The sequence below is a fragment of the Pseudophryne corroboree genome, unplaced genomic scaffold (assembly GCF_028390025.1).
Source record: "Pseudophryne corroboree isolate aPseCor3 unplaced genomic scaffold, aPseCor3.hap2 scaffold_330, whole genome shotgun sequence".
Lineage (NCBI taxonomy): Eukaryota > Metazoa > Chordata > Amphibia > Anura > Myobatrachidae > Pseudophryne > Pseudophryne corroboree.
The window spans coordinates 207,975-220,970 of NW_026969985.1; the positions used below are offsets into that span (position 1 = coordinate 207,975).

Consider the following 12,996-nt stretch of genomic DNA (forward strand, 5'->3'; position numbering starts at 1 on the left):
GAGAGTTCCCTTGTGCTTCCTCAGTTGAATCTCCTTAACTTGATGGGGGAGGGGCTGCCCGAGCAGCCACCCTCCCCAGCCCTATCCCAACTCATACTTATTTTGCATATGAGATCTCTTGATCATGAAGATTGTTCTCACAGGGTGAAGTTCATCCATTATATTTTAAAATAGGAAGGTACAAATTACATATTTGAATTGCATCTATGTGCTGGATTCAAATGTCCCCCCCCCCTTCCTTTCTCAATTGTGCCCATCAGCAGCTATTCTAAGGTTGCTGCCAATGGGTGTGACACATTAATTTCTTCTGTGGGGTACACAGGACTCCACAAGGATTCACATTGGGGTGTAGAGTAGGATCTTGATCTGAGGCACCAACCGACTCAAAGCTTTTGACTGTTCCCAAGATGCTCAGCGCATCCTCCTCTATAACCCCGCTTCCATGAACAGGGAGCTCAGTTTGTAGTTGGTGCCTTCAGTAGCAGGCCACTTAACAGGGGCCTGCCTCAGGAAGCCAATTCTTAGCTATTCATTTTGACAAGAAAAGAAGAACTTGTTTTATGAGAATCTACAAGGGCTGCAGCAGGCTAGGTCTAATAGACATCTTTACTGCAGCTTCATCACTCCCAGCGGCGCTGTATACTCCCGTGCCCTGGTTGCTGGGTCACTGCAGCGGAGGCTCCGGTTTCTTCCTAAGGTCAGTCACACACACACCGCCCTTCCGGATCACGAGGCCGCTGATGAAGAGGAGCGTGGCCGTAGGGGGTGGACCGTGTGCGCACTGGCGTGGACACTGATTACTGGGCAGCCGCTCCACTAGCCACCAGGTACAGTTAAGGAGCACAGGTCTGGGGGTTTTTCTCCTATATTAAACCAATTTTGTACTGCCCGCAGCGCATTGTGATAGGTAATAGGGCCTGATTCAGGTTGGATTGCAATCACAATAAGTGATCCAACTGCAAAAATTGCTAAGAGCATACGCATGTGCCTGCATTTTCTGCGGCACCCCGCAGAGAATGCGATCGCCTCTGCCTGTCAATCGGGGCAGGGGGGGAGAGGGGGGTCAGCAACACTCCATTTCCAAGTCAGGGATGGAGCGGTGCGGGGGCAAGGCTTCAAAATGGGGTCTGCAATGGAGGAGACACAGGGGGCGTGGTCACAGCAGCTGTATGACATCACATTCAGCCGCTGTGATCACAAAAATGGTGGCGGCTTCCTGCGCGCACATACAGTCTGCACCAGCAGGAGGCTACACCATTTTTTATGATCACGCTGAACTGCAGTGCGACTGCAATTACAGCATGGTCAAGAAGGGAGGCGTCATGCTGGGTGGCCATAAGAGATGAGCGGGTTCGGTTCCTCGGAATCCGAACCCGCCCGAACTTCACCCTTTTTTGCTCGGGTCCGAGCAGACTCGGATCTTCTCGCCTTGCTCGGTTAACCCGAGCGCGCCCGAACGTCATCATCCCGCTGTAGGATTCTCACGAGACTTGGATTCTATATAAGGAGCCGCGCGTCGCCGCCATTTTCACACGTGCATTGAGATTGATAGGGAGAGGACGTGGCTGGCGTCCTCTCCGTTTAGATTAGAAGATAGAGACGAGTGACATTTGATTTACTACTAATTTGGGGAGCAGTTGAACTTGTCAGGAGTACTCAGTAGTGCAGAGTTTTGCTGATAGTGACCACCAGTTTTATTATTTATAATCCGTTCTCTGCCTGAAAAAAAACGATACACATACCATATCTGTGCTCAGCCTCAGTGTGCTGCATGATATATCATCTATGTATATCTGACTGTGCTGAGTGCTCACTGCTCACACAGCTTAATTGTGGGGGAGACTGGGGAGCAGTTATAGCAGGAGTACAGTGCACACTTTTGCTGCCAGTGTGACCACCAGTATATTGTCTGCCTGAAAAAGTTAAACACTCCTGTGGTGTTTTTTTTTAATTCTATAAATGCATTCTGCTGACAGTGTCCAGCAGGTCCGTCATACATATATTATATAAATATTTACCTGCAGTAGTGTTATATTTTTTTTTTCATCTTTATCATCTCTATATTAGCAGACGCAGTACGGTAGTCCACGGCTGTGGCTATCTCTGTGTCGTCAGTGCTCGTCCATAATTGTATACCTACCTACCTGTGGTGGTTTTTTTTTTTCTATCTTCTTCATACTAGTAGTTTAGGAGTCTACTGACAGTGTCCACCAGGTCCATCATTATATTATATACCTACAGTAGTAATATATTTATTATATTATCTATACTAGCAGACGCAGTACGGTAGTCCACGGCTGTGGCTATCTCTGTGTCGTCAGTGCTCGTCCATAATTGTATACCTACCTACCTGTGGTGGGTTTTTTTTTTTATCTTCTTCATACTAGTAGTTTAGCAGTCTGCTGACAGTGTCCACCAGGTCCGTCATTATATTATATACCTACAGTAGTAATATATTTATTATATTATCTATACTAGCAGATGCAGTACGGTAGTCCACGGCTGTACCTACCTCTGTGTCGTCAGTGCTCGTCCATAATTGTATACCTACCTGTGGTGGGGTTTTTTTTTCTATCTTCTTCATACTAGTAGTTTAGGAGTCTGCTGACAGTGTCCACCAGGTCCGTCATTATATTATATACCTACAGTAGTAATATATTTAGTATATTATCTATACTAGCAGACGCAGTACGGTAGTCCACGGCTGTACCTACCTCTGTGTCGTCACTCGTCCATAATTGTATACCTAACTGTGGTGGTTTTTTTTTTCTATCTTCTTCATACTAGTAGTTTAGCAGTCTGCTGACAGTGTCCACCAGGTCCGTCATTATATTATATATACCTACAGTAGTTATATATATTTTTTTTTATATCATTAATTATCATCTCTATACTAGCAGACGCAGTACGGTAGGCCACGGCTGTGGCTATCTCTGTGTCGTCAGTGCTCGTCCATAATTGTATACCTACCTACCTGTGGTGGAAGTTTTTTTCTATCTTCTTCATACTAGTAGTTTAGCAGTCTGCTGACAGTGTCCACCAGGTCCGTCATTATATTATATATACCTACAGTAGTTATATATATATTTTTTTTTATATCATTAATTATCATCTCTATACTAGCAGACGCAGTACGGTAGTCCAAGGCTGTAGCTACCTCTGTGTCGTCAGTCACTCGTCATCCATAAGTATACTAGTATCCATCCATCTCCATTGTTTACCTGAGGTGCCTTTTAGTTGTGCCTATTAAAATATGGAGAACAAAAATGTTGAGGTTCCAAAAATAGGGAAAGATCAAGATCCACTTCCACCTCGTGCTGAAGCTGCTGCCACTAGTCATGGCCGAGACGATGAAATTCCATCAACGTCGTCTGCCAAGGCCGATGCCCAATGTCATAGTACAGAGCATGTAAAATCCAAAACACAAAAGATCAGTAAAAAAATGACTCAAAAATCTAAATAAAAATCGTCGGAGGAGAAGCGTAAACTTGCCAATATGCCATTTACCACACGGAGTGGCAAGGAACGGCTGAGGCCCTGGCCTATCTTCATGGCTAGTGGTTCAGCTTCACATGAGGATGGAAGCACTCAGCCTCTCGCTAGAAAAATGAAAAGACTTAAGCTGGCAAAAGCACAGCAAAGAACTGTGCGTTCTTCAAAATCACAAATCCACAAGGAGAGTCCAATTGTGTCGGTTGCGATGCCTGACCTTCCCAACACTGGACGTGAAGAGCATGCACCTTCCACCATTTGCACACCCCCTGCAAGTGCTGGAAGGAGCACCCGCAGTCCAGTTCCTGATAGTCAGATTGAAGATGTCAGTGTTGAAGTACACCAGGATGAGGAGAATATGGGTGTTGCTGGCGCTGGGGAGGAAATTGACAAGGAGGATTCTGATGGTGAGGTGGTTTGTTTAAGTCAGGCACCCGGCGAGACACCTGTTGTCCGTGGGAGGAATATGGCCATTGACATGCCTGGTGAAAATACCAAAAAAATCAGCTCTTCGGTGTGGAAGTATTTCAACAGAAATGCGGACAACAGGTGTCAAGCCGTGTGTTGCCTTTGTCAAGCTGTAATAAGTAGGGGTAAGGACGTTAACCACCTCGGAACATCCTCCCTTATACGTCACCTGCAGCGCATTCATCATAAGTCAGTGACAAGTTCAAAAACTTTGGGCGACAGCGGAAGCAGTCCACTGACCAGTAAATCCCTTCCTCTTGTAACCAAGCTCACGCAAACCACCCCACCAACTCCCTCAGTGTCAATTTCCTCCTTCCCCAGGAATGCCAATAGTCCTGCAGGCCATGTCACTGGCAATTCTGACGAGTTCTCTCCTGCCTGGGATTCCTCCGATGCATCCTTGAGTGTAACGCCTACTGCTGCTGGCGCTGCTGTTGTTGCTGCTGGGAGTCGATGGTCATCCCAGAGGGGAAGTCGTAAGACCACTTTTACTACTTCCACCAAGCAATTGACTGTCCAACAGTCCTTTGCGAGGAAGATGAAATATCACAGCAGTCATCCTGCTGCAAAGCGGATAACTGAGGCCTTGGCATCCTGGGCAGTGAGAAACGTGGTTCCGGTATCCATCATTACTTCAGAGCCAACTATAGACTTGATTGAGGTACTGTGTCCCCGGTACCAAATACTATCTAGGTTCCATTTCTCTAGGCAGGCGATACCGAAAATGTACACAGACCTCAGAAAAAGACTCACCAGTGTCCTAAAAAATGCAGTTGTACCCAATGTCCACTTAACCACGGACATGTGGACAAGTGGAGCAGGGCAGACTCAGGACTATATGACTGTGACAGCCCACTGGGTAGATGTATTGACTCCCGCCGCAAGAACAGCAGCGGCGGCACCAGTAGCAGCATCTCGCAAACGCCAACTCTTTCCTAGGCAGGCTACGCTTTGTATCACCGCTTTCCAGAATACGCACACAGATGAAAACCTCTTACGGCAACTGAGGAAGATCATCACAGAATGGCTTACCCCAATTGGACTCTCCTGTGGATTTGTGGCATCGGACAACGCCAGCAATATTGTGCGTGCATTATATCTGGGCAAATTCCAGCACGTCCCATGTTTTGCACATACCTTGAATTTGGTGGTGCAGAATTATTTAAAAAACGACAGGGGCGTGCAAGAGATGCTGTCGGTGGCCACAAGAATTGCGGGACACTTTCGGCGTACAGGCACCACGTACAGAAGACTGGAGCAACACCAAAAACGCCTGAACCTGCCCTGCCATCATCTGAAGCAAGAAGTGGAAACGAGGTGGAATTCAACCCTCTATATGCTTCAGAGGATGGAGGAGCAGCAAAAGGCCATTCAAGCCTATACATCTGACCACGATATAGGAGGTGGAATGCACCTGTCTCAAGCGCAGTGGAGAATGATTTCAACGTTGTGCAAGGTTCTGCAACCTTTGAACTTGCCACACGTGAAGTCAGTTCAGACACTGCCAGCCTGAGTCAGGTCATTCCCGTCATCAGGCTTTTGCAGAAGAAGCTGGAGACATTGAAGGAGGAGCTAAGACAGAGCGATTCCGCTAGGCATGTGGGACTTGTGGATGGAGCCCTTCATTCGCTTAACCAGGATTCACGGGTGGTCAATCTGTTGAAATCAGAGCACTACATTTTGGCCACCGTGCTCGATCCTAGATTTAAAACCTACGTTGTATCTCTCTTTCCGGCAGACACAAGTCTGCAGGGGTTCAAAGACCTGCTGGTGAGAAAATTATCAAGTCAAGCGGAACTTGATCGGTCAACAGCTCCTCCTTCACAGTCTCCCGCAATTGGGGGTGCGAGGAAAAGGCTCAGAATTCCGAGCCCACCCGCTGGCGGTGATGCAGGGCAGTCTGGAGCGACTGCTGATGCTGACATCTGGTCCGGACTGAAGGACCTGCCAACGATTACGGACATGTCGTCTACTGTCACTGCATATGATTCTCTCACCATTGAAAGAATGGTGGAGGATTATATGAGTGACCGCATCCAAGTAGGCACGTCAGACAGTCCGTACGTATACTGGCAGGAAAAAGAGGCAATTTGGAGGCCCTTGCACAAACTGGCTTTATTCTACCTAAGTTGCCCTCCCACAAGTGTGTACTCCGAAAGAGTGTTTAGTGCCGCCGCTCACCTTGTCAGCAATCGGCGTACGAGGTTACTTCCAGAAAATGTGGAGAAGATGATGTTCATTAAAATGAATTATAATCAATTGCTCCGTGGAGACATTGACCAGCAGCAATTGCCTCCACAAAGTATACAGGGAGCTGAGATGGTGGATTCCAGTGGGGACGAATTGATAATCTGTGAGGAGGGGGATGTACACGGTGATGAATCGGAGGATGATGATGAGGTGGACATCTTGCCTCTATAGAGCCAGTTTGTGCAAGGAGAGATTTATTGCTTCTTTTTTGGTGGGGGTCCAAACCAACCCGTCATTTCAGTCACAGTCGTGTGGCAGACCCTGTCACTGAAATGATGGGTTGGTTAAAGTGTGCATGTCCTGTTTATACAACATAAGGGTGGGTGGGAGGGCCCAAGGCAATTCCACCTTGCACCTCTTTTTTCTTTTATTTTTCTTTGCGTCATGTGCTGTTTGGGGAGTGTTTTTTGGAAGGGCCATCCTGCGTGACACTGCAGTGCCACTCCTAGATGGGCCAGGTGTTTGTGTCGGCCACTTGGGTCGCTGAGCTTAGTCACACAGCTACCTCATTGCGCCTCTTTTTTTCTTTGCGTCATGTGCTGTTTGGGGAGTGTTTTTTGGAAGGGCCATCCTGCGTGACACTGCAGTGACACTCCTAGATGGGCCAGGTGTTTGTGTCGTCCACTTGGGTCGCTGAGCTTAGTCACACAGCTACCTCATTGCGCCACTTTTTTTCTTTGCGTCATGTGCTGTTTGGGGAGTGTTTTTTGGAAGGGCCATCCTGCGTGACACTGCAGTGCCACTCCTAGATGGGCCAGGTGTTTGTGTCGGCCACTTGGGTCGCTGAGCTTAGTCACACAGCTACCTCATTGCGCCTCTTTTTTTCTTTGCGTCATGTGCTGTTTGGGGAGTGTTTCTGGAAGGGCCATCCTGCGTGACACTGCAGTGCCACTCCTAGATGGGCCAGGTGTTTGTGTCGGCCACTTGGGTCGCTGAGCTTAGTCACACAGCTACCTCATTGCGCCTCTTTTTTTCTTTGCGTCATGTGCTGTTTGGGGAGTGTTTTTTGGAAGGGCCATCATGCGTGACACTGCAGTGCCACTCCTAGATGGGCCAGGTGTTTGTGTCGGCCACTTGGGTCACTGAGCTTAGTCATCCAGCGACCTCGGTGCAAATTTTAGGACTAAAAATAATATTGTGAGGTGTGAGGTGTTAAGAATAGACTGAAAATTAGTGGAAATTATGGTTATTGAGGTTAATAATACTTTGGGATCAAAATGACTCCCAAATTCTATGATTTAAGCTGTTTTTTAGGGTTTTTTGAAAAAAACACCCGAATCCAAAACACACCCGAATCCGACAAAAAAAATTCGGTGAGGTTTAGCCAAAACGCGTTCGAACCCAAAACACGGCCGCGGAACCGAACCCAAAACCAAAACACAAAACCCGAAAAATTTCCGGTGCACATCTCTAGTGGCCATGCCATGTCACTGTGCAGGAGCCAGCACCGCTCACACACTAGTCCCCGGTGCAGCCCCCAACCCCCGGGACACCCGGAGCAACAAAATGTAGATTCAGGCCACCAGGCCACGCCCCTACCTATGAAACCATGCCTCCTTTTTACCATTGCGCTGCTTATCTGCGCGCACTGCATTACAATCTCCCTCGCCACCTCTCTGGGTGTCACCAGTGATAGTGACACCTCTGCCATGCTTGTAGCAGCTGGTCCTAAGATCTACACCTCAAGCCCTGAGTGTTTGCCCTTGTGACTTGTTGATCATCATAGCAAAGCAGATGCTTACAGAAAACTGCAGGGGCTTAGATTGAAAATAAAAAAAATTGATGGGTATAAGGTAGAGAGGAGCGGGTTCGGTTCTCCGAGAACCGAATTCCCCACGAACCCCACGAACTCCTCCTCCGAGGCAGGCTCGGTTGTTCCCGCCTGACTCGGAAAACCTGAACAAGGGAAAATGTCATCATCCCGCTGTCGGATTCTCGCGAGATTCGGATTCCATATAAAGAGCTGCGCGTTGCCGCCATTTTTACTCGTGCATTGAAGAGAGAGCGGAGAGGACGTGGCTATGTTCTCTCAGTGGAAATCTCAATATCAGTGCTCAGTATTAGTGGATACTTATTGCTGCTCAGTAATACTAGTAGTGTGTCTCTCCTGCTCAGTGTCAGTTCTCAGTAGTATCCTCATCAGTGCTCAGTATCACTGCTCATTGTCTTGTGCTGCATTGTTGTGCTCAGCATACTACAGTACATTACTAATAGTCCAGTGCTGCATCTTGCTGCTCAGTGTCAGTTCTAGTATCCTCATCAGTGCTCACTATCACTGCTCATTGCATTGTGGTGTTCTGTATACTACAGTAACATAGTAATATAGTAACATATAGTAACATAGTTTTTGAGGTTGAATAGAGGCAAATTGCCCATCGTGTTCAACCTGTTTTAAGTTGTGATGATTCTACATACTTGCTGAATAATGTTTTATGACTAGTTAGCTACTACAACTCATGTTACCCCCGGATTAACCATGTTGATATTTTAAGTATTATAACCTTGGATAGCTTTTTCATTCAGAAATGTATCCATTCCTTTTTTAAATCCAATTACAGAGTCCGCCATTACCACCTTCCCTGGCAGGGAATTCCACATCCTGATTGCCCTAACAGTGAAGATCATAGTATCTCACCTGGCAGGTAAGTAGGAGTTGGGCCAGAGCTGTGGAGGATTGCTGCTCGGGCACCCCCTGTCAAATGAAGGAGATCCAACTGAGGCAGCACAAGGGAACTCTCGAAAGAAGAACAAGGCTAGAGGAAGATCTGAGACAAAGAAATCTGACTTTTACCAGAGCTGACCAGAGGAAAGCACAAACACAGTCCCCCACTACCACAAATAATGCAGTCGAGTTTCCCACATTTGGGGAAATCACAGGGGTCAGCATACCCAGAATGCAATGAATGAACCTCACCCTGGGAGAACAATCTTCATGACCATGGTATCGCCTATGCAAAATAAGTATGATTTGGGATAGGGCTGGGGAGGGCCGCTGCTCAGGCACATCTCTGTCAAGTAAAGGAGATTCAACTGAGGCAGCACAAGGGAACTCTCATCTGGGGACAACAACTGCAGGGAGAACACATATTTTCAGATGAACATGGGAGGGCAGAAGGCTGCCTAATACTGAAGCACCCCCAAACAACAAACCAAATGCAACAACTAGTACAAGCATTCCTGGGGGAAGTTCTGCAGAAGACGGATTTGCATACGGTGATGTCATCCAAGCAGTGGGCCAAAGTTGGCTGGATCCCTCATCTGCATATGAAAAGAGAAAAGGGGTATGCAGGGCATGGCGGCCTTTTGCGGCGCTTGGATGACCCTTAGTTCGCATTAAACACCCCCACCCTCCTTCGGTGTGGGGCTCATGTTGACAATGCCCCAGCCCCTGAAGCATTCAAGCTGATTTCTTACAGCAGCTTGGCACTGTAACAGCTCCAGAGCTGCTCTGTAAGGCAAGTAAAAGGGTGTGTAGTTTGCATTGTGCATTGGAAGGCACAAAGTAAGCAGACAGGAGGAGAAGTCAGGATAGTGCACAAGGGTATAAAAGGGAGGGGCTCAAGAAAAAAGAAGTGGAAACAGACAGCAAACTAGGCTGGAGAGAGACCTGAGACAAAGAGATCTGAATTATACGAGAGCCGACCAGGGGAAACACAAATTATGCAGTCAAGTTTCCCACATTTGGGGAAATCGCAGGGGCAGCACACCCAGAGTGCAATGGGTGAGCCTTGCCCTGGAAGAAGCACCTTCATGATCATAGTATCTCACCTGGCAGGTAAGTAGGAGTTGGGCTTGAGCTGGGGAGGGTCGCTGCTCGGGCACCCCCCTGTCAAGTGAAGGAGATCCAACTGAGGCAGCACAAGGGAACTCTCGAAAGAAGAACAAGGCTAGAGGAAGATCTGAAACAAAGAAATCTGACTTTTACCAGAGCTGACCAGAGGAAAACACAAACACAGTCCCCCACTACCACAAATAATGCAGTCGAGTTACCCACATTTGGGGAAATCACAGGGGTCAGCATACCCAGAATGCAATGAATGAACCTCACCCTGGGAGAATAATCTTCATGACCATGGTATCTCATATGCAAAATAAGTATGATTTGGGATAGGGCTGGGGAGGGCCGCTGCTCAGGCACATCTCTGTCAAGTAAAGGAGATTCAACTGAGGCAGCACAAGGGAACTCTCATCTGGGGACAACAACTGCAGGGAGAACACATATTTTCAGATGAACATGGGAGGGCAGAAGGCTGCCTAATACTGAAGCACCCCCAAACAACAAACCAAATGCAACAACTAGTGCAAGCATTCCTGTTTGTTTCTGAAGCCAACTTTGACCCACTGCTTGGATGACATCACCATATGCAAATCCATCTGCTGCAGGCCTTCCCCCAGGAATGCTTGCACTCTTTATATGAAATCCGAATCTCGCGAGAATCCGACAGCGGGATGATGACATTTTCCCTTGTTCAGGTTTTCCGAGGCAGGCGGGAACAACCGAGCCTGCCTCGGAGGAGGAGTTCGTGGGGTTCGTGGGGAATTCGGTTCTCGGAGAACCGAACCCGCTCCTCTCTACCTTATACCCATCAATTTTTTTTATTTTCAATCTAAGCCCCTGCAGTTTTCTGTAAGCATCTGCTTTGCTATGATGATCAACAAGTCACAAGGGCAAACACTCAGGGCTTGAGGTGTAGATCTTAGGACCAGCTGCTACAAGCATGGCAGAGGTGTCACTATCACTGGTGACACCCAGAGAGGTGGCGAGGGAGATTGTAATGCAGTGCGCGCAGATAAGCAGCGCAATGGTAAAAAGGAGGCATGGTTTCATAGGTAGGGGCGTGGCCTGGTGGCCTGAATCTACATTTTGTTGCTCCGGGTGTCCCGGGGGTTGGGGGCTGCACCGGGGACTAGTGTGTGAGCGGTGCTGGCTCCTGCACAGTGACATGGCATGGCCACTAGAGATGTGCACCGGAAATTTTTCGGGTTTTGTGTTTTGGTTTTGGGTTCGGTTCCGCGGCCGTGTTTTGTGTTCGAACGCATTTTGGCTAAACCTCACCGAATTTTTTTTGTCGGATTCGGGTGTGTTTTGGATTCGGGTGTTTTTTTTCAAAAAACCCTAAAAAACAGCTTAAATCATAGAATTTGGGAGTCATTTTGATCCCAAAGTATTATTAACCTCAATAACCATAATTTCCACTAATTTTCAGTCTATTCTTAACACCTCACACCTCACAATATTATTTTTAGTCCTAAAATTTGCACCGAGGTCGCTGGATGACTAAGCTCAGTGACCCAAGTGGCCGACACAAACACCTGGCCCATCTAGGAGTGGCACTGCAGTGTCACGCATGATGGCCCTTCCAAAAAACACTCCCCAAACAGCACATGACGCAAAGAAAAAAAGAGGCGCAATGAGGTAGCTGTGTGACTAAGCTCAGCGACCCAAGTGGCCGACACAAACACCTGGCCCATCTAGGAGTGGCACTGCAGTGTCACGCAGGATGGCCCTTCCAAAAAACACTCCCCAAACAGCACATGACGCAAAGAAAAAAAGAGGCGCAATGAGGTAGCTGTGTGACTAAGCTCAGCGACCCAAGTGGCCGACACAAACACCTGGCCCATCTAGGAGTGGCACTGCAGTGTCACGCAGGATGGCCCTTCCAAAAACACTCCCCAAACAGCACATGACGCAAAGAAAAAAAGAGGCGCAATGAGGTAGCTGTGTGACTAAGCTCAGCGACCCAAGTGGCCGACACAAACACCTGGCCCATCTAGGAGTGGCACTGCAGTGTCACGCAGGATGGCCCTTCCAAAAAACACTCCCCAAACAGCACATGACGCAAAGAAAAAAAGTGGCGCAATGAGGTAGCTGTGTGACTAAGCTCAGCGACCCAAGTGGACGACACAAACACCTGGCCCATCTAGGAGTGTCACTGCAGTGTCACGCAGGATGGCCCTTCCAAAAAACACTCCCCAAACAGCACATGACGCAAAGAAAAAAAGAGGCGCAATGAGGTAGCTGTGTGACTAAGCTCAGCGACCCAAGTGGCCGACACAAACACCTGGCCCATCTAGGAGTGGCACTGCAGTGTCACGCAGGATGGCCCTTCCAAAAAACACTCCCCAAACAGCACATGACGCAAAGAAAAATAAAAGAAAAAAGAGGTGCAAGGTGGAATTGCCTTGGGCCCTCCCACCCACCCTTATGTTGTATAAACAGGACATGCACACTTTAACCAACCCATCATTTCAGTGACAGGGTCTGCCACACGACTGTGACTGAAATGACGGGTTGGTTTGGACCCCCACCAAAAAAGAAGCAATAAATCTCTCCTTGCACAAACTGGCTCTATAGAGGCAAGATGTCCACCTCATCATCATCCTCCGATTCATCACCGTGTACATCCCCCTCCTCACAGATTATCAATTCGTCCCCACTGGAATCCACCATCTCAGCTCCCTGTATACTTTGTGGAGGCAATTGCTGCTGGTCAATGTCTCCACGGAGCAATTGATTATAATTCATTTTAATGAACATCATCTTCTCCACATTTTCTGGAAGTAACCTCGTACGCCGATTGCTGACAAGGTGAGCGGCGGCACTAAACACTCTTTCGGAGTACACACTTGTGGGAGGGCAACTTAGGTAGAATAAAGCCAGTTTGTGCAAGGGCCTCCAAATTGCCTCTTTTTCCTGCCAGTATACGTACGGACTGTCTGACGTGCCTACTTGGATGCGGTCACTCATATAATCCTCCACCATTCTTTCAATGGTGAGAGAATCAT

The 12,996-nt window shown here is 47.9% G+C and overlaps 3 non-coding genes across 3 annotated transcripts; all 3 read right to left on the bottom strand.

Moving 5' to 3' along the window:
• Nucleotides 1-9,011: 9,011 nt before the first annotated feature.
• On the bottom strand, nt 9,012-9,175 carry LOC135018778 (U1 spliceosomal RNA). The gene has a single exon (XR_010216412.1). It is a non-coding gene; the product is annotated as a U1 spliceosomal RNA (small nuclear RNA).
• A 655-nt stretch (nt 9,176-9,830) lies between these two features.
• On the bottom strand, nt 9,831-9,993 carry LOC135018969 (U1 spliceosomal RNA). The gene has a single exon (XR_010216589.1). It is a non-coding gene; the product is annotated as a U1 spliceosomal RNA (small nuclear RNA).
• A 152-nt stretch (nt 9,994-10,145) lies between these two features.
• On the bottom strand, nt 10,146-10,309 carry LOC135018862 (U1 spliceosomal RNA). Its single transcript, XR_010216494.1, has one exon. It is a non-coding gene; the product is annotated as a U1 spliceosomal RNA (small nuclear RNA).
• Nucleotides 10,310-12,996: the final 2,687 nt, after the last annotated feature.